General features: G+C 39.3%; 1 protein-coding gene across 3 annotated transcripts in view; it reads left to right on the forward strand.

Moving 5' to 3' along the window:
• Nucleotides 1-8,793: 8,793 nt before the first annotated feature.
• Nucleotides 8,794-26,495, forward strand: part of LOC5568118 — a 92,466-nt gene continuing 74,764 nt past the window's right edge. For 2 of the 3 annotated variants that reach the window (XM_021840959.1, XM_021840960.1), the window contains exon 1: nucleotides 8,794-9,753. The gene's annotated coding sequence lies outside the window, so the exon portion shown is untranslated. The remainder of the gene's footprint in view (nucleotides 9,754-26,495) is intronic. The other variant, XM_021840961.1, reaches the window with a different exon arrangement.

Genomic DNA, 26,495 nt, shown 5'->3' on the forward strand with positions numbered 1-26,495 from the left:
CAGCTTTCCGCACATTATTACCTTGAAACGTTATAAGCTGTACTGCAAAAAAAAAAAAAAACACTGATTACCAACAAGCGATGTTGGAGTAGATAATAAATTAATGCGCTCTCACTCTCAAGAGAGTGGTTTGAATTCCTGCTCCCATATTTATTTACATTTTGTCGCATTTTCGCATTGTCGATAAAGAAGATTCGTACCGGTTTTGACAACACAACATCAACAATAATACAATTGTCATGATTGTATATTAATATTGAGCCAATCATATCTATGGTTGATTCAATTAGTTTGTGTAGTTGAACCAATCATACCAAATAGTTAAACCTAGCATAGATATTGTTGAATCAATTTTAATGTACGGTTGACTGAAATTCAATGTAAAATATGATTGATCTATCAGTAAATATGATTGACTGGACAATTCTTTTTTCTCCGTGCATAGGAGCTTTTAGGTTTCGAAAAGAATTCTGAAATTTTGGTGAGATTACCTACCGTAAACGCAAAAAAATTGTGCGGTAAAAACTACTATTTTGGGGGGTTAACTTAAGCGCTCGCACCGGCAATTTTCATCAGACCAGAAATCTGGTGCGCATAAATTTGCTTGTATAAATGAAAATTTCAATTTCTTCACAAAGTCCAACTGTTAGGTGTTGTATGAGCCAATAAAAATGTTTATTTATAATAGGCCTTTCCATTTGACGTTTAAAATCAGCTGATCTCGAAGCACTTTGACAGTTCTTCCATGGAAATGACAGGCCCGTGTTAGCACCGTTCCTCCACCGATGTAAACAAATGCATAGACGGACCTGTCAAATGAGAAGGCCTATTGTTTAGTATTGATTTAAGGTGAAAGTATAGAACATCATTTTCATTCAAATGCCGAACACTGTGGTCATTCTGTCTCATATTCCGAACACCTTGATTCAAATTCCGAAAGGCACGAATAAATCACATTCGAATAAATAATTTCGCAAATGAATTTATCTAAGCTAGTTTTACTGGCCTCGAACTAGAGAATCATCACTACTCCCGAGGTATAAAGTAGATTTGAAGATGATTAAATTTAATTGTAATTTACTGCCATTTCTTAGTAATTCGATGGCATATTTCAGCGAAACATTTCAACCACCTCGCCATACAAAAATCGAGTGTTCGGAATATGAGTCTGTTCGGAATTTGAGACAAAACGGTATGTTACAAACGTTACATTCTTATCTTTTATATAGGGAAAGTGTACCAGTTATGGTCTTAGTGGTTCCCTAGTTGGCCATACGTTAAATTTCAATAACTTTCACATTTTAAATCTTTTTGAATGTTTAAACACCAAGATATATCTTAAAGCTTACTACTACAACACACAAAATCTTTCAAAATGTGAAAACATTCAAGTAGTCCAGTATGGCGAAATAGGGAACCACTATATCCATAACTGGTACACCTACCCTAGATCAATTTCGAAAAAGTGCCCCTATTGCCCAAGTGCGGAACTAAAAGGATAATCCTCAACTCTTATAGGTAGATCGTACTGAGTACTGAAACTTTGCCGAATACAGAACGGTGCTATCTCTTAACGCACACGAGGTATTTAACAACACTTCCAAATTAATAAAATCCTCTAAGCCCTGGGTCTTCCTCCTATAGCGCTCGAATGGGTCTACTACAAGTGCGCGTTATATGAACATGTTTAATAGGAGACCCAACTGTAACTTAAGGAATGTAAGAAAAAACAAGTTAATCATAAATTGTGGATGATTCCGCTGTGTTATTATCCATTCCTTCTTTTCATTTGAACTTTTCTCATAGTGGTCGTCCATAAACCACATGGTCAATTAAGAGAAAGGTGGGGGGGGGGCTTTGTTACTAACCAAAGACCACGGCCCATACAAATTTAAACAAATGTGTATGGAAAAAATACTACGAGGGGAAGGGGGTTTCTGAAAACCCCAAAAAATGACCACGTGGTTAATGAACAGTCCCATACGAATGCTATCTTGTGTACCAGCAAACAAGTTTGGTAATTATATTACATTAAAAAAATATGTCGTAAATTTAAGTTTATTTTCATGCACATATTTGGAGCATCAAAATAAACTGAAATGTGAACGATAAATCGCTTATTTTTCAATCAAATGCACTTTAAATTTACACGATCATGTAACATTCTAGCATCTTTAATTGAAAACTAAACGAAATGCCTTACTTACCAGTCAGGCTAAGGCCTGGGCGGCCTCTGCTGTACGTAGGAGACGTCTCCATTCGACTCGGTCTATGGCTGCCCGTTGCCAGCCACGCATTCTGCGAAGGGTCCGCAGATCGTCCTCAACTTGATCGACCCATCTTGCTCGCTGCGCACCACGTGTTCTTGTGCCGGTCGGATTGTTTTCGAGAACCATTTTCACCGGGTTGGTATCCGACATTCTGGTGACATGCCCGGTCCACCGCAGCCTCCCAATTTTTGCGAGGTGGACAATGGTTGGTTCTCCCAGCAGCTGGTGCAATTCATGGTTGATTCGCCTTCTCCACGTTCCGTCTTCCATCTGCACTCCGCCGTAGATGGTCCGCAACACCTTCCGTTCGAAAACACCAAGGGCGCGTTGATCCTCTGCACGAAGGGTCCATGTTTCGTGCCCATAGAGGAGCACCGGTCTAATCAGCGTCTTGTAGATGGTCAACTTCGTGCGATGGCGAACTTTGCTCGATCGGAGCGTTCTGCGGAGTCCAAAATAGGCACGATTTCCAGCAACGATGCGTCTCTGGATTTCTCTGTTGGTGTCGTTGTCGGCGGTCACCAGTGAGCCCAAGTACACGAATTCTTCGACAACCTCGATTTCATCACCGTTAATATGAACTCGAGGTGGGGGGCGTGCCGTGTCTTCTCTTGAGCCCCTCGCTATCATGTACTTCGTCTTTGACACATTGATGTTCAGTCCGATTCGCCTAGCTTCAGCCCTTAGTCGGATGTACGTGTCCGCCATCGTCTCAAAGTTGCGTGCAACAATATCAATGTCGTCGGCGAAACCAAGTAACTGAACGGACTTTCTGAAAATCGTGCCACTCGTGTCTATCCCCGCTCTTCTTATCACACCCTCTAAAGCAATGTTGAACAGTAAACACGAAAGGCCATCACCTTGCCGTAACCCTCTGCGAGATTCGAAGGGACTCGAGAGTGTCCCTGATACTCGGACTACGCACATCACTCGCTCCATCGTCGCCTTGATCAATCTTATCAGTTTGTCCGGGAAACCGTATTCGTGCATAATCTGCCATAGCTGTTCTCGATCGATTGTATCATAGGCCGATTTAAAATCGATGTGTGGGTACATTGTATTCGCGGCATTTCTGCAACACCTGGTGGATGGCGAATATCTGGTCCGTTGTTGCTCGTTCGCCCATAAATCCTGCCTGATATTGTCCAACGAATTCTCTAGCAATTGGTGATAGACGGCGGCATAGAATTTGGAAGAGTACCTTCCTCAAAATTGTGATCGCACGATAATTGGCGCAATCCAACTTGTCGCCCTTTTTGTAGATGGGACACACGACACCTTCCATCCACTCCTCCGGCAATACTTCCTCCTCCCAAATCTTGGAAATAACCCAGTGCAGCGCTCTTGCCAGTGCATCACCACCGTATTTTAGCAACTCGCTCGGAAATTGGTCCACTCCAGCGGCTTTGTTGTTTTTCAACCGTCTAATCTCCGTTGCTACCTCTTGGAGATCTGGAGGCGGAAGTCTTGCGTCGTCCGTGCGTGCTCCCAAAGTTATTTCCGTGCCACATCCGCGACTGGCCACATCACCATTAAGGTGCTCGTTGTAGTGCTGCCGCCACCTTTCGACCACCTCACGTTCGTTCGTGAGAAGATTTCCGTCACAGTCTCTGCACATGTCGGCTTGTGGCACATAGCCTTTGCGCGAACGGTTAAGCTTCTCGTAGAACATCCGTGTGTCTTTAGCGCGGAACAGCTCTTCCATCGCTTCGCGATCTCGTTCGTCTTGATGGCGCTTTTTTCTTCGGAAGATCGAGTTTTGTCTGTTCCGCGCCTGTTTATACCGTGCCTCGTTTGCTCTCGTGCGGTGTTGCAGCATTCTCGCCCATGCTGCATTCTTCTCATTCTTCAACTGCTCGCATTCGCCGTCGTACCAGTCATTTCTGTGATTCGGGGCCGTTGGACCTAGTGCTGCTGTTGCGGTGGTACCTATGGCGGATCTTATGTGCCTCCAGCCATCTTCAAGAGTGGCGGTGCCAAGCTGCTCTTCCGTTGGTAGGGCCACTTCCAACTGCTGCGCGTATTCTTGGGCTACTTCTGAGTCCCGTAGCCGCTCGATGTTAAGCCGCGGCGTTCGGCTTCGACGCGAGTTTGTCACCGTCGAAAGTTTTGAGCGCATACATACAGCAACTAGGTAGTGATCCGAATCTATATTCGCACTGCGGTATGTGCGAACATTGGTAATGTCAGAGAAGAATTTTCCGTCGATTAGAACGTGGTCGATTTGGTTCTCGGTTAGGTTATCGGGTGATCTCCAGGTGGTCTTATGGATATCTTTGCGGGGGAAGAAGGTGCTTCGGACTACCATACCACGAGAGGCTGCAAAGTTGACGCATCGTTGGCCGTTGTCGTTAGATACGGCGTGCAGACTGTTCCGCCCGATCACCGGTCTGTACATCTCCTTTCGTCCTACCTGTGCGTTCATGTCGCCAACAACGATTTTCACGTCACGCGGAGAGCATCCGTCATAAACCTGCTCCAGCTGCGCGTAAAACGTCTCCTTCTCATCGTCGGGTCTCCCGTCGTGTGGGCAGTGCACGTTGATGATGCTGTAGTTGAAGAAACGGCCTTTTATCCTCATCTTGCACATCCTTGCATTGATCGGCTGCCACCCGATAACGCGTTGTCGCATCTTGCCCAACACTATGAAGCCAGTTCCTAGCTCATTTGTGGTGCCACAGCTTTGGTAGAAGGTAGCCGCTCGATGCCCGCTTTTCCACACCTTCTGTCCAGTCCAACTAAGTTCCTGCAGCGCTACGATATTGAAGTTACGGGGATGTAGTTTGTCATAGATTATCCTGTCGCAACCTGCGAAACCAAGTGACTTGCAGTTCCATGTTCCAAGTTTCCAATCGTAATCCTTGTTTCGTCGCGTGGGTCTTTGCCGATTGTTCCGGGTCGTATTATCTCCTATGTTATTCGCAATAAGGTTATTTTACGGGTGGCTTATTGGGCCTACGCCAACACTCCTGTCTCGCCGGAGCGGCATCGTGCCAGCTCTGTTTAACGTCCCAACTAACATTAGGACGATCGCGCTGATGGGGCTACCACCTTGGATTTAGCTTTGCGCGATTCAGCATTTCTTGCTCAGCCAGCTGGATACCAGAACAGACGCTGTTTGAACCGCACCTCCTGGTGAACAGACGCTCGAGACGTACCTCCTCAATTTAGCTGATGTCAGAAAGACAACAGTGCCCAGGCTGCACTACCAGCTAAGTACGCAACCCTTAGCTGGCGGTTTTTGTCATGGAAGCGTGGAAGCGTGAGGTAGGAACTTGTGAGGACCAGAGCTGTGTTGAACGCTCCTTCCTAGTTGTCGACTCACCGTTTTGCAGCCCAAACGAAATGCCGTAACAATAGATAAATTTGGTTTATTTTTACTCTATGCATCAGTTTACACTACATTGGGATTTAAATATTTTTATCTGTGATGGTGTGATGGATGATTCTCCGGAGAAATACCTGGAAGATGATTGACGAAGAAGCATAAATTTCTGGAGCAGTTTTTTAACGAAATCTTTTAAGGTGAAGATGAATCTAACCATACCACAAATTTATAGAAATAAATAGTGTACTAAATTTAAAATTTGATTGATTTCAATCAGCAATTATCAAATGATCTATGTAGTAATACTACATTGTAGTATGTTGGGACACATGCAAGAATTTCTGAGAATATTTGTGAAAGATTTATTGAAGCAAAAAATAATCTGGTGAAAATTAGGAGACATTTTAAGTAAGCGCAGTCGAAAATGCTTGAAAAATCTGGGGGAGCTCCTACCCGAGTTAATGGAAAGCTTCATGGAAATATTTCTATAAAACTCGTTAACACTTCAGTCGTCGCGCTGTTGTATTTTGTACAACAGTGGTGAAAAAACCTCGCTTATCGTACACAACAACAGCGTGGTGGCTCTGACGGTGGCAAACCGCGTGACTTTTGAAGGGTTAAGTTTATGGGAGTTTCTGGAACAATCTTCAAAGAACGTTCTCGAATAGAGATGTTCCTGAAGATAATATGGGTTATTAAAATAATAAAAACGTTTATGAAAAGCACAGATAGCGCCACCGTAGTCTCATCGTACCTGCCAGACGGGTAACTGCGAAAAAGGCAACTTTGGCAAAGAAAACTCTCAGTTAATAACTGTGGAAGTGCTCATTGAACGTTATGCCAAGAAGAAGAAGAAGAGGAAGAAGAAGAAGAAGAAAAAGAATTGACAATACGGCAAATTGAAATTTACGGTGGCGATGACGATATCGATGACTGGGGCACTTATCCAAACGGAGAGCTCCTCACTGTTCTTAAATTCAAAAACCATTATAATCTGAATCATAACTGAAGGAAGGTTGCAATTATGAAAATTGACTTAAATTCAAATGCAGTTAATCACTACGCCATGTTAGCGTCATGCGCTTCTGTCTTGTACAAAACCCCCACTGATTTATTAAAGTATTTTACTTTGAAATCCGAAACCCTGAAGAAGCTTCCAAACCAAATGCCAGATCTCTCTTAAAACTATAACGTAATGGAATACTCACAATCACAGCACCTATCATCTATCATCAAACATCATACCATCTGCAAAAGGCTACCGCACTAAGTATTGTTAGAGTCTGACCCAGAATTGATCGCAGTTGTGTCCATAGTAGTCCTACGTCAACCCCGCGGTAACAGGCACTACCCACTCCAATTTTTATTTTTGAAATAACTCAAATAATAAATGACTTGTGAGAGTTTGGTCTTCATATTCGGCTTCAGGGGCCATGATTTAATTAAACAACGACATTTTCAATACTGATAGTTTTTCACATGAGTGATCAATGTTACCCCATATTAGCTTAATCAAAAATATATCTATAACATTTATTTCAACATACTTAAATCTTTGGAAAACCAAAATATGGTATATGATCACGAGCGATGGGTGCCAGTACTTGTTCAAAAAATACAAAACTTACGACATTTGCGTTTTCAAATGAAAAATTTAGGAAAACTCCCTCAAACTGATCAATGTCACCCCGGATTACGATACAACTGGTTTTTGATCCCGGGACTCCTAGTGTTCACGATGCTTTTCTTAGCCTTTGAAGTTACAATTCTTCACGGCACACGGAAAATCATTTTTCAATCAAACACAATGTGTACGATGGTGAGTGCGATAACGCATTACATACTATGATTGAATTGATGAAAACAGACACATTGAGTACCACCTGCCAGATGTTGGTCAGTAGAAGCATTAACCTAAGAATGCTAATGTCGCTACCCAACTAACAATTCAGAGCCACAAATAAGCATGCATGTTTAATTATTGTTCAACAATGGTAATGACAGCCGAATAAAAATTTTGCTCTATGGACCGGTGCACGAGTTCACTATTTGACTTTCGAGCGGTGCCGTGTTATTTACGTGACCATGGCAACGAGTGAATTCGGCACCGCTCAAACGTCAAATTAGTGAACTCGTGCATTGGTCCATAAAGAACTGAGAAGGTGCTTTTTTAACAAAAACTTAGGTCACTGCCCGTGTTTCTCCAATCTAGTTTGCCACGCGCTGACAGCGTGATTACCGAGATCCAAAGTATCAAAATAATTTAAAAAAATCATAACGAATCATTCTTTTTAACATGCCATTGAACAAACAATGAAAAAGTACAAAAAACAGGTAATAAATTAGTTCAGTTTTGTGACAACGGTCTTTTTTCTTACAGAGGTTTGCCTCTTGACAGAGGTTTACACGATATTCAGTCAAAAATGGAATAGTAATTACTCATAACATTCACTTACATACCTGAAAAGATATGGGACTTTGAATTTTCTACATCCAGTTCGTTACAGTCCTTATCATTACAGGCGTTGCGGACTCCTCTGATACCTTTTTGGTTGAAGCACTGGGAGTGGACGGACATGATGATGAGCCCGATTAGCGTCAACTCTGCTAAGATGCACGCACATGGCTTCTTTTGAAACCGTTCGGTACACGCTTGCTACTCTCAAGCAGCCACGTGTTTGAATATGCCTAAAAGTATGCAATTCTAGGAAGTATGGATTATGGGGACCAATGATACTTCACCTAATTTCTTATTTTTTGAAAATCAATCCTGAAGCACAAATTTCAACACGTCGAATGTAACAAATGCAAAGAATTTATTAGTACAAACATTCTATGCTTTATTGACTTAAAAAAAGCACTTTCAGTCGCACTCTTGTTCGAATAAGCAATATACGCTATCCTATCCCTCATCCATCCGAAGCACTGAGTTCCCTGGCCGCAAACAAGTTTGAAAGCACAGCATAGTTATGTATCTATGCATAGGTATATGTAAAACCAGTTCATGCTACGTTCCCGTCGCATACAGTCACGCAAAGTTTATATGAAATGCAATGTATCGCGCTCTGCTCGCTCTCCGAGCCGCGATTTGTACGTCCATGTGCGATTGAATGACGACGGATACTCTCCTCAACACATCCGAACAAAACCCGTGCCGTGGTCACGAGCTTGAGCGCTACACCTCTACCTGTGTACCTGTCATTTTGTGTTGGCCACTGCCACGGGAGAGAAGCTCGCATCAGCTTTTACGACGTCGTTTTAAATTCCTTCACAGTCTGTAGTCCATTTGCGCAAATAGACCTTAAGTCAGTGTTCGAAGCGACTTGTGTGCAGCACTTACCTGTTTCCAATAGCCGTTCCGTCCAGTTCATCAATCGGTCAGTTTAAACTAATTTTGCTTGCTTATTTTCGGTCGTCGTGAGTCGCTCGTTAGTGCATCCGCGTATGTAAAGTGCATGTGACACATAGATATTGCGTGTAAATCAAAGCAGGCGCGCGGTGACTACTGCGATTGGCGTGAAATTTGAATTGTCGAAAAATGGCGAAGTGGTTCCATCATCGTCATCATAGTAGCCGCTGCTGCAGTTGTGGCCTGCCGCTGTAGTCTATCTAGTGAGTGGATTGCGAATACCAAAGGGGAGTGCTGGGGCGTGGTGGACGTGCTTTCTTATACTAGGGGTGTGCTAGGGGTCTCACTCTGTGTATGTGTCTGATTCTGTTGATGTTCCCCCCAACAACAGAACCGCGGGGCGAAGTGAGTCAGTGTGATCAGCGCCTACTATGGGAAAGGGGGAGTGAGTGTGAAGCAGATTTTTAGCCAACAAAAAAAAAAAGAGAGTGGTGAAGAGGAGAAAGAAAAACAAGCCTTCCTCATCATCATCATCATCAACAAAAACGGCCACATACCGAAAACCAACAAATAACCATACCCCCAAAGTGTCCAAATGATGTGTGAGGCGGTCTGTGGGGCTGTGGATTTGCTGCTTTACGTGTAGCGGAGATTGGCACGACGAACGAAGAAGACTCGAACCGGAGTGCCTTGGATCCAGAATAAAACTAAAAAGCAAGAAGAAAGGTGAAGAAGAATCAATCCAAGTTATTGCCAACCCACCAAAACTCGTATTGTGCCACACATATCCACCGGCAGAGGAGAATGTAAGAAAAAGATTATGCTCAACAACTTACCACCTACTTGCATAGGGTGCTTCGCTGATTTGGATTCAATGGGGACAATGTTCGTTTCTTTTTGAATATTCGCTATATGGGTACCCCACAGTTATTAATCAACTAAGGATCAATTTTTAGAACAAAACATGATAAAAAATCGTGTTGATATAACACATAACCGATTTTCCACCCTACTAATGCAGAGTACAGATATTTTGACTCAAAACTCCTCTAAAGATTTTCCTCGGTAAAAATTTTTCTTTTTTATTGGAAAACTCCAAGTATTCCCGTTTTTCACGCAATTTGCCAAGAACTACATATTTCAGCTATTTTTTTTCTGTGTTTTCTGCAAAAAATCGTTAGATTTTTTAAAATTGTTTTGTTTATTTTGAAGTATAACTACAGTTGTACCTTTTTAGATTCTTCTAGGAATTTAATCTATTAAATTCATTTGGTTGTTCCTGCAGGAATTCTTGATGATTTGATCAGAGGTTTTTCTTAGAGCTTTGTCTGAGATTTTTTTCCTAAAGTTGTCTTAAGGAGGGATCCTTAAGAAGTTCTTCAATAAATTATTATTAGGAGTTCTTATGAAAATTTGTAAAGAAGTCTATAAATAAGCTTATAATGGATTTTTTCCAAGTTTGATTAAGAAATCACAAGAGCAGTTCCTTAAGGAAATTATTATTAATATTTTTGAGATGTTTCTAAAGATATCCTTCCAGAAATATTGCGTCAATCTGTGGTAAATATAGATATTTAGATTAATTTATTATTCATCAATGTCATTGTCAAAGGAATAGCGATACCAGCGCCACCACGATGTTGCTACTTGCGGTACCATTTTAAACGACCATTACACAGTTTCGATTTCGAATGTCTGTTATTTGTGGCAATAGCATACATTTTAAGGCGCAAGAAAAAATGGCACAAAATTCAAAACTGAAAAAGCAGTTTTCTCTTTTCATATAGACAAATCGAAGAAAATAAAAACACACAGCTCTTTGAATTGCCAAATAAAAAGGCTGTGTGTTTTTATTTTTATCAATTTGTTGTTTTAAAAGGAGGAAACTGCTTTTTCAATTCTGACATTTGTGCCATTTTTTCTTGCGCCTTAAAACTAGCGTCATTATTCTTACAACTTTTGAATTTGATAATTGTGAAAACAAAGTTAGAAAATCTTTTTTATTCGCCAAAAGATATGCAATTGCAAATTTCTTTTATGGAAATTCTGCATTCAACTTTACTCTGATCCATTACTGTGGGGTGACTGTATCCCAATCATTTCTTCGGATTGAAGTTCATAATTCTGAAATCAGAACCTATCACATAGCATAACGAAGAAAAACCAGATCCAAGTCGGCGCTGCACCCTATGGGATTGGCGATAGCCACCAAGAGAACTTCAAAGAAGGAAATATATATGCAAATTTTCTGGATAAACTGGACGTGTTCATTAGTTTGACGATTTCTTTCGAAGCTTGTTTTCTTATCGAGCACGTCATCGCGGCAATCGCCGCCGTTGGCGACTAGGGAAACATTTTAATTTCTCGTCAGTTTTGGTGACAGAAACGTGCATTCCCCGAGCGACGCGTCGTCTTATACTTTTTGCTCATTCTATCGCGTACTTCTTATGTACAAGGGAAGGTGATTAAGCGGAGAACTTGACTAAACCCATAGTATAGAACAGACTTGCTGTTACCCACGTCCCAAGGGGGAAAACACTTTTGATTTCGATCAACAATAGACCACGTAGTTAGGCAGGCGTTCGGCGTGGGAAAAATCGCATTTTCGGCTGACGAATGCGCTGCTGCTGCTGCTGCTGTTATGGGAAACAGGTGCCAAGCCAACGGCGTCTTCGATTGCACAGCGTCGATAGCACAAAAAAAGTTTAACTGTTGCGTATTGTTGTTGTTTCTGTTATGAGTAGTAGGCTCTGAGTTTATACGTGTGTTTCTCTGCCGAGGAGGGACTTGCGTCTTTCTCGAATAAGAAGAGTCATAAATATTTACACTTAAAAATAAGTGATGGTCATGCATGTGTACATGCAACGGGATGGATTTCTATACTTATGAGGCGCATGATAAAGCAAAGTCTCTTCAGTTAGTATGTAAGATTTTGTGTGAATATTTAACTTTATCAGACGCAAACGAATAATTACTGCAATTTTCACTACATATGTGGGTAAAATCATCTACGTAGAAGCCAATTTTAAGCTTCAAATTACATTAAAGGGTGCTCCTAATAACGCCATAAGCAGCGATGATCTAATGACAACCACTTTTGCTTAGTGAGTAGGAGATCATGAGTTCAATTCAATCCCAAGACCGTACCAAAATAAAAGGCTTAAACATTGACCATGCTGTTTCATGCTGTGGTAAGGACGTGATCAGCTCTTGATTATTGAAGAAAGAGTCAATCTTATTCAAAGGCCATATGTAAATTCCAAATGTCTTTGATGACCTCATGAAATGCTTGTGTTGATTTATTCTAACGAACAAATCAAGATGTACTTGCAAACAATTATAGTACGAATTGTCGAAGCAAAAACCGAGTCCCTTTGCCTATAAAACCATTCGCACACAAGTCCAACAAGTTATCATCCCTATGAATTAAAAAGGTGTCCAGCCGCTTGGATGAACATCATCTGTTTTAGTCGAATGGGTCATTTGGCCGAACTATGAATTAAAATTAGTTTGGCTGTCAGCAGTATTTATGTATTGATAGACTTATTAAAAATTTATAAAAATGATCTGTTTCGGTTAACTGGGGTCCATACAATCTCCACAGTAAGATCTTCATTGGTTGGACAGCTACATGATGGCCATTCACCAAAAGCACCATAAAACCAACCTAGGTGTCTGCAATTGAGTTGTAAATTTATTGGATTTGAACAAAACCCCAGCATCGATGTGTTGTACAAGAGGTTGACGACCTAGCACTGCAAATTAGCGCTAAAAACATGATGCAATTTTTGGCAATTGTTATTCTTTACATCTGTATTTCCTTTCTCTGCCATAGGCACCACACTAGGGCTGTGTAGTAGCGATGCGCCCCAACCATGAAACCGCCCCGGTATAAATTTAATAAACCCAACACCGCGCTGTGCACGCTTCACTAAATCTAAGCCGCAAAGGGAGAAAGATTCCCACCATCTCTAAAGCACATAGTTTCCCAAACTGTGGGTCGCGACCCCCACGAGGATCGTGAACCGATGACAAAGGGGTCGTATACAAAAATAATTTTGAATTCTTGCCTACTTTTTCAATTAGTTTCAGAAACTTGGCAGCTGTTTTTCAGTGATTACCGGGACGTATGGTTTTTGTGGAATTTAACAATGATTTAATAATGTTTGAAGGAAAATAGCAACAATGTTCAGCTAAATTAACGAATGTTTGTTCATCAAATTTTGTTGTTATCATCAAGTGTTTTATTTTGCGAACTCATTTGAATCAACCAATAAATTGTCTGGCTTTCGGAAGCATTTCTAAAACATTGGAGCATATCTGTGAAAATAAAAAAAAACCTTTTTGACGCAGCTTTGCCTTTCAATTACCTTAAGATTATCTAATTGTTATAATTTCTGAACAATTTAAGTTGTTAAGGTAGATTATTCCGTAAAATTACACTTACCCCGACCCAAAATAGTTTTACCTGATTTTGGCAGGCCAATTTTCGGAGTGATTATTAATACACTCCCAAACATGTTTAGTTTAGAAGTGCACATTGCTGATTTCAAAGCATTCAAAGCTGCTTTGCTATCAGATATTAGGCAAATATTTGAAAGTCTGTAGTATCTCCGCAAGCAGATGTTTGACAATTCTAAAATAGCTCGAATTACAGCTTGAAAAACTGTTGGCCATTTGCCCAAGGGAATTGATATGTTAACTCCCGGGCCACTGATCGTGCAGAATTGTATCTTTTACTGAGATTAGAAAGTTGATATTGATTGTTTTAACGATCAAGCTCTCGAATCTCTTTCAAAGAGGTTTTTAGATCTTCTGACGCTCTTTGTAGCTTTTAATTGAACATATTGATGCAATAAGAGTAGATACAGTAAATTGTCTAGCGTTTTAGATGACGTACTCCTCATTGCAACAGTTATTGAAAGAATATTGTGTCACCAGCACTGAATTGAAGTTCGGAAGTCCAGATTTCCAAACTTACTTGTGTAAAAACCTGGGTTTTCCTATATCTATATAGTGTAATCAATAAACTTTGTTTGTCAGAAATCAAATACCGTTTATCTACGCTCTACGAGTATTATTTTTTGGAAATTGGAACGCGAAAATGTTTTTGTTTGATTTGCTAGTTACAGTCAAGGCGGGTTCACTGGCTACAGAGTTCAATGCACCTTGGTTACAGTGTTGCGAGATCAGATGAACAGAACAGCAGAATAGAAAATTGTATCGGAGAAATGCAAAATTGTCAGTTTGCCAGCGACCCGTCAACAATTTTTGTCTTCATGCACAATAGCTGGTTTTTTTATGTTTTCCAACTTCTTTTGAACTACGATTCCATTTGTTTTAGGCCTTTAACCCATCTACCGGCAGCTAAAAATATTCAAATCTTGATAACTTTTTTGTTTGTCGATTGCACCATTCAAAACTCTTTTAGCTTAAATTCCCCCATCGTGGGAGCTGGTTGGTTTTCACTGTTCGCCAAACTGCTATAACCGACAGCTTTGCACGAGGATTCGTAGTAGAAACTCCGGACGAGATACCGAGCAAAGAAAACACTTCTTACTTGTTCGTTTGCTCACAACTTAGTGACAGTTTATTTGCTCTCATTTCCTGACTGGATTTCAATGACAACTAACGCTAATAGACAGGTCATGGAATAGTATTGTGCGATATAATACAGATCAGTGCATTTAAGGTCAAATCCCAACAGTTCTCTGCGCCTTTCAGGTGTTCATCGTAGTATTGCTTCCACCTTTCGACCACCTCGCGTTCTTCCGTCAAAATGTTGCCATCTATATCCCAGCGGCACGAAACCTTTGCGGGATGCTCAAGAATCGCTGAACCTTCTGATAGAACTTTCGAGATTCTTGAGAACGGTACAGCAACTCCATCTCTTGTCATTCCGCCTCTTCCAGGAGGCGGTTTTTATCCCGGAATAGGCGGGTTTGCTGTTTCCGCTTCAGTCTGCCTCGTTCCACGTTTTCCCGCATACCATGCTGCATTCTTCCCATCCAAAGCCTTCTGGCACTTCTCGTTGAACCAATCGTTTCTTGAGCTCCGTTCCACATATCCGACAATGCTTTCGGTAGCGTCGTTAATCGCTGCTTTGACTGTCCTCCAGCAGTCCTCAAGAGAGGCCCTATGGAGCTCGCCTTCATCCGGCAATGCTGCCTCACGATGCGGCGCGTACGCATTGGCGACATCCGGTTGTTTCAGTCGCCTCGTTACAATGAGGCGGGCGTCGGTACCATACACCGTTGATGACGGATAGTTTTGGGCGCAGTTTCACCATCACCAGATAGTGGTCGAAGTCAATGTTAGCCCCACGGTAGGTTCTGAAGTCGCTTATAACGGAGAAATGCCGTCCATCGATCAAAACTTTCCAATCGTCGGTTTGAATTCCTCCTCATGGCCAACCTGAGCATTCAAATATCCTATGATGGTCTTAACGTCATGGCTTGGGTAGCGGTCGTACGAGCTGCGCGTAAAATGCGTCCTTGTCACCATCAGTGCTTCCGGAGTGTGGGCTATACACATTGATTATGCTAAAGTTGAAGAATCGGCCTTCAATTCTCAACTTGCATTTTGTTGATCGGTCACCATCCGATCACGCTCCTCTGCATATCGCCCATCACCATAAAATCTGTTCCCAGCTTAAGCAAAAGGTCGAAGGGCAGAAGGTCAAATGACAAAAGGTCGAAGGACAAAATGTCGAAAGGACAAAAGGTCGAAGGGACAAAAGGTCGGATGAAAAAAAGGTTGAATGGACAAAAGGTCGAATGGAAAAAAGATCGAATGAACAAAAGGTCGAATGGACAAAAGGTCGAATGGTCGAAAGGTCCAAATTGTACTGTTGAAAATATTATCGTACTTCTCATCTGAAGTTTTACCTTCTTTTAAATGATAGCTGTTAACTATGTCAACTGCATTTGATTAATCCTACAAATGACCATTTTCGGGTCCCCGAGATGCCTCAAATTTATGATTAAGTTCACAATTTATATCTTAACATCTGTGTCAAGCTTATGGGAATGCATTTTAGTGAACTATTATGTTCGATCTATACTTTTAAAGATTTGAAACGGTTTAATACCCAACAAATATAGAGCCGGATGTTCAGGACATTAAGCCTGAGTGACCACATCTGGTACACTCTAAACGGTGCAAAACTTTCCATTTATAATGTGGAATATCAGCTCTTAATGATTTATGCAAAATAAAATGAATGCCATTGGAAATAAATAAAGATAACCTGGCAAGTCCCAAAAAATCGCCTTTTTCTACCCGACTTGACCCAGTGACCCACCGCAATAACTCCGGCTACAGGGGTATTCCCGAGTTCCTCCGGCCATTTCTAGACACTAGATATGTGGGCCAGTATACTGACAAAATATTATTTGAATCCGTTAAGTATACACTGAGTGGCAAGTGTTTTAGTATTTTTGCTTTCACTCAGGCCTATACGGGGTAATAGAGATTTATCCTTCTTTTAAACATTGGCTGTACTTTTGGAGTTATACATTATAATCATTTTATACTGTTGTGGACACTTGTATCGATGATTATGCCTTCTTTTTAAACACAGGCTGTTCTTAAAAGATTTCACATTTACGTCTTGCCTGTATTTTTTTTATTGAAGTGTTGCCTTCTTATAAATATGCTGTTGTAAAACAACTGAATCCAAGTTGCAAAACAACTGCTTAGTAACGAAGAGTCTCTACAGATATGTTTACCTCATTATGCAGGTGTTTACATGGTCTATATGATACGGTCGAAGACGCGCGATCCGGGAGATACAATTTCGATTCTCGTTTTAAAATTTTGTCTTCACTTCAATTATTGCGTTGTTTTTGAACAGCGCATGCGACGAAGTGCATGAGACACATCGAGAAATATCTAAAAAAAAAACAAGGAGCACCAACATAGGTCTCGAAATGTACAGTGCACGCTTGAGCCTGAAAGGAATGTGGCTTTGCAAGAGCAAGGCTACAGCACGTACACAGTAACTCTAGATGCAGTACGACCTGAAAAGTCTAACAAAATTTCACCCCAAAAAGTTCGTTGACCAGCTGAAATTAAACCTCTTTCAGTACGGTCTTTCTAAAAATACGCACGTTTTCGTCACGTCTACAGCTAAAAGTATCTCTTGTGCTTGGTTTAATGACAACTTGCTTTTTTGTCTACAGAGTATAGTCTTTTGTTCTTCCGAAATTTTTGTCTTTTCGACTATTTTGCCATTCGACCTTTCGTCCATTCGACCTTTTGTCCATTCGACCTTTTGTCATATATTCCCAGCTTACGTATGTTGGCGCAGCTCTGGAAGATGGAATGGTTACCTCTAAACGTTCGCACCATTGCTCCTATTCAGCACACCTCCTGCAGCGCTACGATTCCACAGCCGTGGACCTTCAGTACATCGGAGAGTATGTGTGTACTTCCGATGAAGTTGAGAGATTTGCAGTTCCACGTACCGAGTCTCCACTGGCTAATCCATTTCCGTCACTGTGGACTTTGCCGAATGTTCTGGTTCTCTCGTTTGCGTTCCTGTGCTGATGTATTTTTTCGGTTGACTTGCAGTGCCTGACACCAACCCCCTAGATTTCCGGAGGACCATTCCCCTTAAATGTTATTAGGGCCATAGTGCACAGTTTAGCTTACAATCCTTCTCTGGCACTCTGACGATGATCAGCAGCCCCTGACATGGGGAACAGACGCTCCAGGTTTGCAGAAGCAAACCCCCCTTCCATGTCAGCATAGGGTAAAAGCACCAGTTTTGGCCAGCCCAAGAGAAAATGTAAATAAAAAATAAATGGGAAGCTGTATTTATACTACAAGTATGTCAAATGCAAGCTTTCAATCCATATTATGTGTGTAGATAAAGCTAAGACCATTCGCTCTGAAAATCCCGTTGGTCAATATAGGCCAGAGATTTAACTACAGTTTCGGACAGAGATTTTACTTCAGCTCCTAAATTGGCCAATTGGATTGATTTCTCATGAGATTGGCCAAATCAGGAGTGCGCTGGCCAAATTAGGTGTATGGAAGTTAAAATTATAAGAAAAATGAATTGTTTTTCTTATTTATTTATTTATTTATTTATTTTAACTCATGAATTTTGAAAGAGGGAAAAGCCTCTTTGAGTGATATTCAAGTGAAATCTTTCTCAAAAAGGCACAAAACCTCTTTATCTTTTCGAATAACGTTATAATATAATATATATTAAATAAAGGCTCTCCCGGAATCGATCCATAGCGGAGCCGAAGTCTTCCATGTTCAATAAGTATGAATGTTCACATCAAAACGACAACATTCAAAAACAATATGATCTATCCCAAGTAACAATTCCACAGCAATTTGGCATTCGTGTGGATTTATTAATGTTTTATGACAGTTACGTAAATGCTATGATAGCTAGAGGCGACATTTAACGTTGCTAGAAGATGATATTTTGTAAGTCAGCTCTTAGTTGTTTTCAAAACCTTTTAGAGACAAACTATAAAGTTAAAATTTTGTGGCTACAAAACCAGCTTTATTGCAGCATATAATACCTCATTTAAACTGCATATGGTGGCTGAATGAAACTTATTTGTGACGGCTATAATAAAAGATTGATATAATACACCTTGTTGTCATAAAAGCTGCTTTTAAACCGATTGATTAGTACTTGAATCTTGATAACTTACCTTATATACTTCTTAAATCAGTATTTGGGCTCTTCAGATGCATTGTAAATGCATTGCGATGCATTACGAACACTTTTTATCCCTGACGGAAAGACGACAAACTTATGTCCGTTCTCATTGTTTTTGCGAATATTCTTCATCATAGCATACCCAAACTGCAAACTTTGTTGAATGCTGTTTAGTTACCGTAAAACGGGGTAACTTTGATAGTTTTTTCGAAGAAAACTTGAATATTTATGCATGCTGTTTCAAAGAATTTCAATTCATATTTTTAAAACAAGTACTGGTATCCTAACTATCGATTCCAGTTGATAGATTTCCAATAGATTTATTCTTAATGGATTTATAATTTTTCATAGAATCGAAAGTCGGTTTTCTGTTTTGGGGTAACTTTGATAATGGAGCATCACTCGAACAAAATTGAATGAATTACGGAACATTTGTAGGGCGTTGCATATCTTTAGGCGTTTAACGCTATATGGAAATTTCTGACTTAGATTACAAAAATGGTCCCAGTTTGTAAAAATAGTATTCGCTAAGAGTTTTGAGACCGAATTCGAGTTCTACTATAACTAGGCTATCAAGTATAAGTGACGAATTCATTATGACTTCATCAAATAGTGATCGTAGAACAGATTGTTTGAGAGCATTTCAAAATTGCTAAAATCTCATAAATTTTCCATATTTGCATATAAATCCTCAAATGTACTTGATTCCAACGGAAATAGCTTTAACATGAAGTGTCATACTAATACTCTTTACTTTTGCATTCGTTTTGCTTAACAGATTAACAGGAACTTTGTTATTTCGCTTAGTATGTTGAGAGTCTCGCATTATCAAAGTTACCCGCATTATCAAAGTTACCCCGTTTTACGGTACCATAAAAAGCGAAAAAAAGCTGAATCATCTTTAATCAGCATTTATTAAGGCAATTTTACATTCACAAATCCCTATGCATAACAGTGTGCCCTTATTTGTGTATTTATGATGACAAAACAGCATTTGTCGATGACAGTCAATCAATTATGGTCCCGCCATATTAATTTCACTCCGGTTGTCATAATTTCTTTTTTTTCAAATCATATCATCTCCATGAATTCGCTCATAAGATGATATAGTGTGATAGTGTGATGATTAAACTGACTGAATATAATTTAAAGCACAATTACAGCCCAATAAAACCAAGAAATGTCGAATTCTACACCTGGCGGTTTATTTTAGCAAATGCTAAATAAGCGAATGTATGTCACTTTCACAGGGGGCACAGGCAAATTTACTTCTTTCCCAACACATTTCACAGTGAATCTCACTCGGCACAAAAAATTTGAGCACTATGTTCAAATAAATCACTGCAAATAAAATGCACTACGAAATATATCACAGACGTGTTTTCAATCTTATTTTGTTTTGTTTACGTTGGAATAATTTCGGCAAGATCGATGTTATGATAAAATCATTTTCGAGATGAAGCGACATTCATCTAGAACAGGCGGCTTCAAAATAGCTACCATAAATGCTATTTTGCTTTATTTGTGTGACATTAATATACACTTCATAGCGTCTTTTAGAGTGGGCCAACTAGTCACGTTCTAATCTACAAGAGGTTTTAGGGTATGTGATGAAGGCAACAGTGCTTTGACCGTGGTTTTATGGGTGTTTATTTATAGCATTCTGGAAGGAATTTGTAAAACTAAAATTGTTACTTGGGATGTCTTCATATGACTTGTTACATTCACAAATATTTGAATCTGTGATATTCATGCGGTACAAATGACTACTACAAATATAATGATTAGACATTAATCTGGAAAAAGAACAAATAAAATTACGTCCAACAGGAAGATGTCGGAACCAGGGAAATACTTTAACTTTCGGATTAATGGAATAACAATATCGACCTTGGTCACTTGTATTCCAAGAAATTTGCCAATCATTTATTGAATGTTTTTTCAAATTAGTAAAATATTCCGAATAGTTAATACCGCGTTTATATATTGGTCCACGAAAAACACCCAGTTTTGCCAATAAATCAGCCTGTTCATTACCATAAATATTGCAATGAGCTGGAATCCAAACAAATTTAATAACAAATCCTCTAGAGTATAAATCATATAATAACCCTTTTATTGATAAAACTATATGATGGGTTTTGATGTTCCCTCCCCTTGGTTATGCGACCTTGCCGCGATGGGAGGGCATAATCCATTAGCCCATATGATGGAAACCAAAGGCGTAACCTGTAGTGGTGGTATCACATTTTGGCATTTTTTGCTTAAAGCCGCGTCATAATTCATATGGCATAGACGCAATAATATCTCGGATGTGATCCAACGGACATTCTGCGTCATTGATAGAATTGATGCCCATTTCAAATAATTAATCTATTCGAAGTGGACATTAATACTATTGGTGACGTTCAGTTTGCCTTTTGCTAACCAGAATGATCCGTAGCCACTCTTACTATTAGCTAGCTAGATACATCGTTATCATATACGACGTAGAGAATACTTAGGAACTCTAAGGAAAATGACTAGTAGATTCACTGAGTAGAAATAAGTGGCGACAATCTTATTTTGATATGGTTTTTACATTGCCATAATAAGAAATACCTCTTTTGTAACAGCGGTATAAATAATCTAACTCAAGCTTCATTTTCGCAAAATTTACAAGTAGAAAGTAGGCGTTGTGAAGCATTGCATTTGCCACCGAAAAGTGAATCTTGTAGGAGACTGTAATAGAAGCTTAAGGTAACTTTACTCTTCAATATTTACTATAAAAATGACTATGGAAAGTAAGACGCTGAGATCGATCATTAGGGTACACTTGCTAGTTTCGAAAAATTGTTGAACAGACAAGGAAAGCGACTTTTTTCTTTAAGGATATATGAACGTAATGACCAATAAATACTTTTAACAACAAAAAATGAAATTAACTAGAACTACTACTAAACAGCCTAATTTTGTTAAGACTTGACGACAATTGCCATTTAAGACTCTAATCTTACGTAAAAGACAGGAGTAATCAGAATAGCACTTGAATGACAAATTATTCAAAACCATTTCGACTAGACAGTATTAGTACTGACACTGCTACACTACTATTTCAAACAAATTGTGATGGAGCTGCTAAATTTTCACAATGCTTCCTTTTCTCAGAAGCAAGGGAATATGGGTACTTTTCAAAAACTACCACGTCACAATATTAATATGGGTTTGATGTTAAAGCTAATGAAATTTAAAGCTTGAATACAGCTCAGGCTATCTGAACACACCACAAATATATTAGGTGTATAATCTTTTATCAAACGGCATGTAAAATATAAAGCTGTTAATTCAGCTGTGAAAATTTTCTTATGTTTTGAATCAATTTGGACGAGTAAATGAATGTAGCTCTATCATATGAATATAACCTACTGAACACAAAAGGTTGCATGCTGATTGGCTATGTAAAACGGTGTATAATCCACTATGGCTACTACTGGCGTATGGCCAAAACCGGTGCTTCTACTCTACGACTAAAGTTCTAATCGGGGTTGGTTACCCGATCGTACCCCGGTCAGTACCACGAAGAGTTTACAAAAATAATAAGGGGTCTATTTTGTAATTCGAGCTAATTCACGTGACTCGTCAGTAGTCATTGTCGATTAAAGTAAGCATGCATATTTCAGATGTCACCCGTCGACTACCATAGTAATCCAGTCACATAAAGTGACAACTGTCGATGAACTCGAGTGACAGAGTTAAGTCGAGCGAAATTTTTGGTCGACAGTGACTCCAGTCGAGTCGTTTTTGGTCGACTCGACTTATAAAATAGGGCCCTGTGTGTCCATTTGGAGAAATAAAATGTTAATGCTCTTAATGATTTTACGTCAAAATTTACACGCTTGAGATAATTTTTAGACTATTACTTATTAAATGGAAGAGTATAGATGAATTGGTTTTAAAGTTATCTATGTTTGATTTTTTTTTAAGTTCGTCGCATTACTTATTAGGGATGGTACACAAATTATGTCACGCTAAATTTCAACTTTTTTGACCCCCTCCCCCCCTTTGTCACTTTTTTGTATGAGTCCTCCGAAACATTTATAAGGTTTGTCACGCTTGACTTGACCCCCTCCCCTCTCGGAGCGTGACGTAATTTGTGCATGACCCCTTAATTACACGATAACTTATTTCTCACCCTTTTACTATGCTGGATCGTGGAAGATACGTCTGACGGTTAGGTGGGTCGTACCTCTGAAAAATTGGGAACCTATGCTACAGCATTTGACGCCACTGCCAACTTAAATAAAAATCCGATCGAAAGGGTTTCACATCTTGCACTGGATGATGTGAATGTGATCATGATGATGATGATGATCATGCATTCCGATCGATCGCTTCCAAATCGACCCACCACACCCTCTCCTCTCACTTCGTTTCGGAAGGCAAATGATCCGGTGTTGGACGTTTCCAATTCCGATTCCAATTGGAAGTGTGGGCAAAGAAACCCCAAAAAGCCTGAGAGAATTCGCCGGCACCCATCGAAGTGTGCTGCGCTTGGTGCGTTTCCTATCCGCACAACCCTACCCACCAAAAGCCAAAGACTGAGAAATGTAAATTGACTTTCCCTGCGTTGTTGCGTTGTAACGAAATCGAAACCGGCGCACTCTTGGATGAACCGGCTTATTGCAGTTTTTTTTTTTGCTGGGCAGCATTTTTCTGCTTATTCTTCTTTGTTGTCTGTCTCCGGCTTTTTGCCGTTTGGATGACCATGGTGTGGTCTGGGCGTGAATAGATGTGTGAATATGGTATTAATATTGAGTTGTTTTTATAAGAAATGTCCATCTGTATCTTTAAGTCAATCAATTTCATTCTAAGGACTGTTCATTTTATAAAGTGGACACTTTGTTTATGCTATATCTTTTTTATTTATTGATAAAATCGTAATCGGTTTTCTGTGTATCGTTGACCTATTATTCTAAAATGCTATGAAGATATAAAATCTTTGAAAATGCTTTTGGTTGAAGAGCTAAATAGTTTTTTCCAAAAACTCTTAAAAAAAGCTGTCCGTCAAAGTTTAACATTATTTTTCGCAAAACAAAAATCCCTATTTTTATGAACAAATTGTATGTTTGTATCCTTTACTATTCTACTAAAGGTAAAGCTTTGAAAATATCAATTATATTCCACCATTCTATGACATTAGGTAACTTTAGTGATTTACCCATTTATGGCCAAATTTGCTGATACACCATCCTTTCACTCCCAGCAAAAGAGAAAAGTAAAAAGCGTGTTCAAAACTAGTTTGGATTACTAAAGAAACTATATTAGTATAAACGAAAGCTAAATCGTGAGATTAAACAACAGTCTTAAGTATAAATTTTAATGTTTATGGTAGTTTTACTAAAAAGTCTCATACTTTTAAAATCATGTACGCATATTTATCGATCTACAGCAAATTGTAAACAGTTTTCTCCGAATTTTTCAATTGGTAATCTCAGAATAACATATTATGAAAATAATATGTGGAAAATAAAATCGATTTTATTACAGCAGTGTTGCCAATTTTGATGATTGTCAATGTACTTTGATAGATCTTCTAAGAATAAAACAATTGTGTTTCTGTTGTGCTTTAAATGTGACGTGGGGATTTACTAAGTAACTCTATGAAGGCGTAAGTTATTTTTCATATTAATACTATATTAGGACTTCCGTCAGAACGTACTTTTACACAAAAAATTCTACTCATATCAATCCCCATCAAATTTAAAAAAAATTTCTTTAAAAATATACGGGAAAATTGATTTTATTATATCTGTAAAATTGTTGCTCAAAAAATAACTTGATTTTTTCCATCAGGCTTCTGATTGATGATGCTTTCGAAGAACAAGCCTTTTTTGAAAATAGAAAATATAAATTATCGAATTTTCCAGCCAAATTCTTACAATCATTGATTTTGATAACCTCAAAAAAATCGACCGATCTAATCGTTGTTCCATATTCGTGTGAAATTTAATTATTTTGGAGAATTTTTATTATCACAACATTGTACAATACTAGTCGAACGATGTGCAAAAAACCGATTGAAATTTCATTGATTAATGATGTATCTTTCTACAGCATGCACAAGGTGTCCACTTTATAAAATGAACAGTCCTTATGTACCGTTCTGATTCCTATTCCGAACACTGGAGGCTTACAGTAACTTTAAATGTTGATAGTAGGCATGAGTAAACCAAAACTTCGAATATGTTTACCTATTTGCAAAGTAGAACTGTAAACTATTGAGTGTGCTAATAAAATAATGTCACCCTAAGGTATGAACATTTCACTTCAAATGCCGAACATTGTTCTCATTTTTTTTATTTTTTTTATTTATTTACTGCTTTTTTTTCTCTTGGAGAAGGGAAAAGCCCGTGAGAGTGTAGCTACTTTAAGCCACTTCTCCCATAGGCATAAAACCTTCTCATCTTTTCAAAAAAAATAAGTATAATTCAACGATTGAGCGATAACTGCACTTCCAATGAGCGTAGCTCTTTGAAGGAAGCGCTATAGTTTAGAATTTTCACAAACTTTCAATTCACATTATAAATATTTATGAGCATTGATCTTTACTGAAGTTGGTGGCAAGCGATGGGTGAAGTGATGAATGGTGGCGATGGCGGCGGGTGGCTGGCGGCGGGTGGCTAGCAGTGGGTGGTGGTGATTGGTGGCTGGCGGTGGATGGTGGCGAAGGGTGGTGGTGGCGTGGAATGACAAAGAACAGATACGGAAGTGGCATTAGAAAAAATGCATATTACAATACAAATTGCTCGACTTTCTGCTTTAGTGCATTGCGTACAAAACGTTTGAAGTGAAACATATTCTGGAAGCTCTTACAGTTTTCTGGTAGGGCATTGTAGAGTTTACTACCAAAATAGGTGATTTTTTTCTTCCCAAATTCCGAATTGGGTCGAAATAAAAAAATATGGTTGGCCTGCCGTGATGAGCGACTTTATTGACTCATATGGAGGACCGTATTGTGGTGCGTCGAAGTTCCCTTGACGATTTTTTGCATCTGTACCAATACTTGATATTCGTATAAGGCTTTTATTGGTAACAGTGAGTCATTTCTATTCGAATATAGATTGACGGTGGGATACAGCAAAGGTTTGCGTAGCACTATTTTAAGACAGCGGTTTTGTAAAACTTGAAGTTCGCGTAGATGAGATTTGCTGGCAGAACCCCATACAGCTGTTACGTAAGGCAGTCGTGAGTGAACCAAAGCAAAGTAAATCTGCTTGAGACAGGTTTGAGGCATAAAGCTGGATATCTTCCGTAGTATTCCACAGAGAGAGCTAACTTTTGATTTCAATTTGTTGATGTGTGCTGCCCAGCTCATTACAGAATCAATAGTGAGGCCCAAAAACTCGTGCTCATACACCTTATCCAGATTATGACCACCGATAGAAATCGGGCCGTGTGCAGGAATTTTTCTTCGTGGAGTGTGAATCAGCATGTATTTGGTTTTATTGAGATTAAGAGACAGCACGTTCTCCCCAAAATACTCTAATAGCACTTCAAGATCCATTTTGATTTGGTTAAGGATAGTATCGCAATTCGTACCACGAATCCCATCACCTCGATTCCACATCCCTGAGCAACCCATAATCCCTAACGACATTATTCAAATTTCAATATCACGGGGCATTGACATTCAAAGTACATTCGGGGTAATGGGATAGAATCCCTCGAACTGTATAACTCTTACAACAAATTTTTAACTCAATAATAGGGTTTAATGAAATCATGTTTTTATTTGATAACATGAAAGAGCACGTTACTGCAACTAAATTAGCATTTTTTCCCGCTCAAATAACGGCTACATATTATTTGAACTTTAATTTA

The sequence above is a fragment of the Aedes aegypti genome, chromosome 2, assembly GCF_002204515.2.
Source record: "Aedes aegypti strain LVP_AGWG chromosome 2, AaegL5.0 Primary Assembly, whole genome shotgun sequence".
In the NCBI taxonomy this organism is placed as follows: domain Eukaryota; kingdom Metazoa; phylum Arthropoda; class Insecta; order Diptera; family Culicidae; genus Aedes; species Aedes aegypti.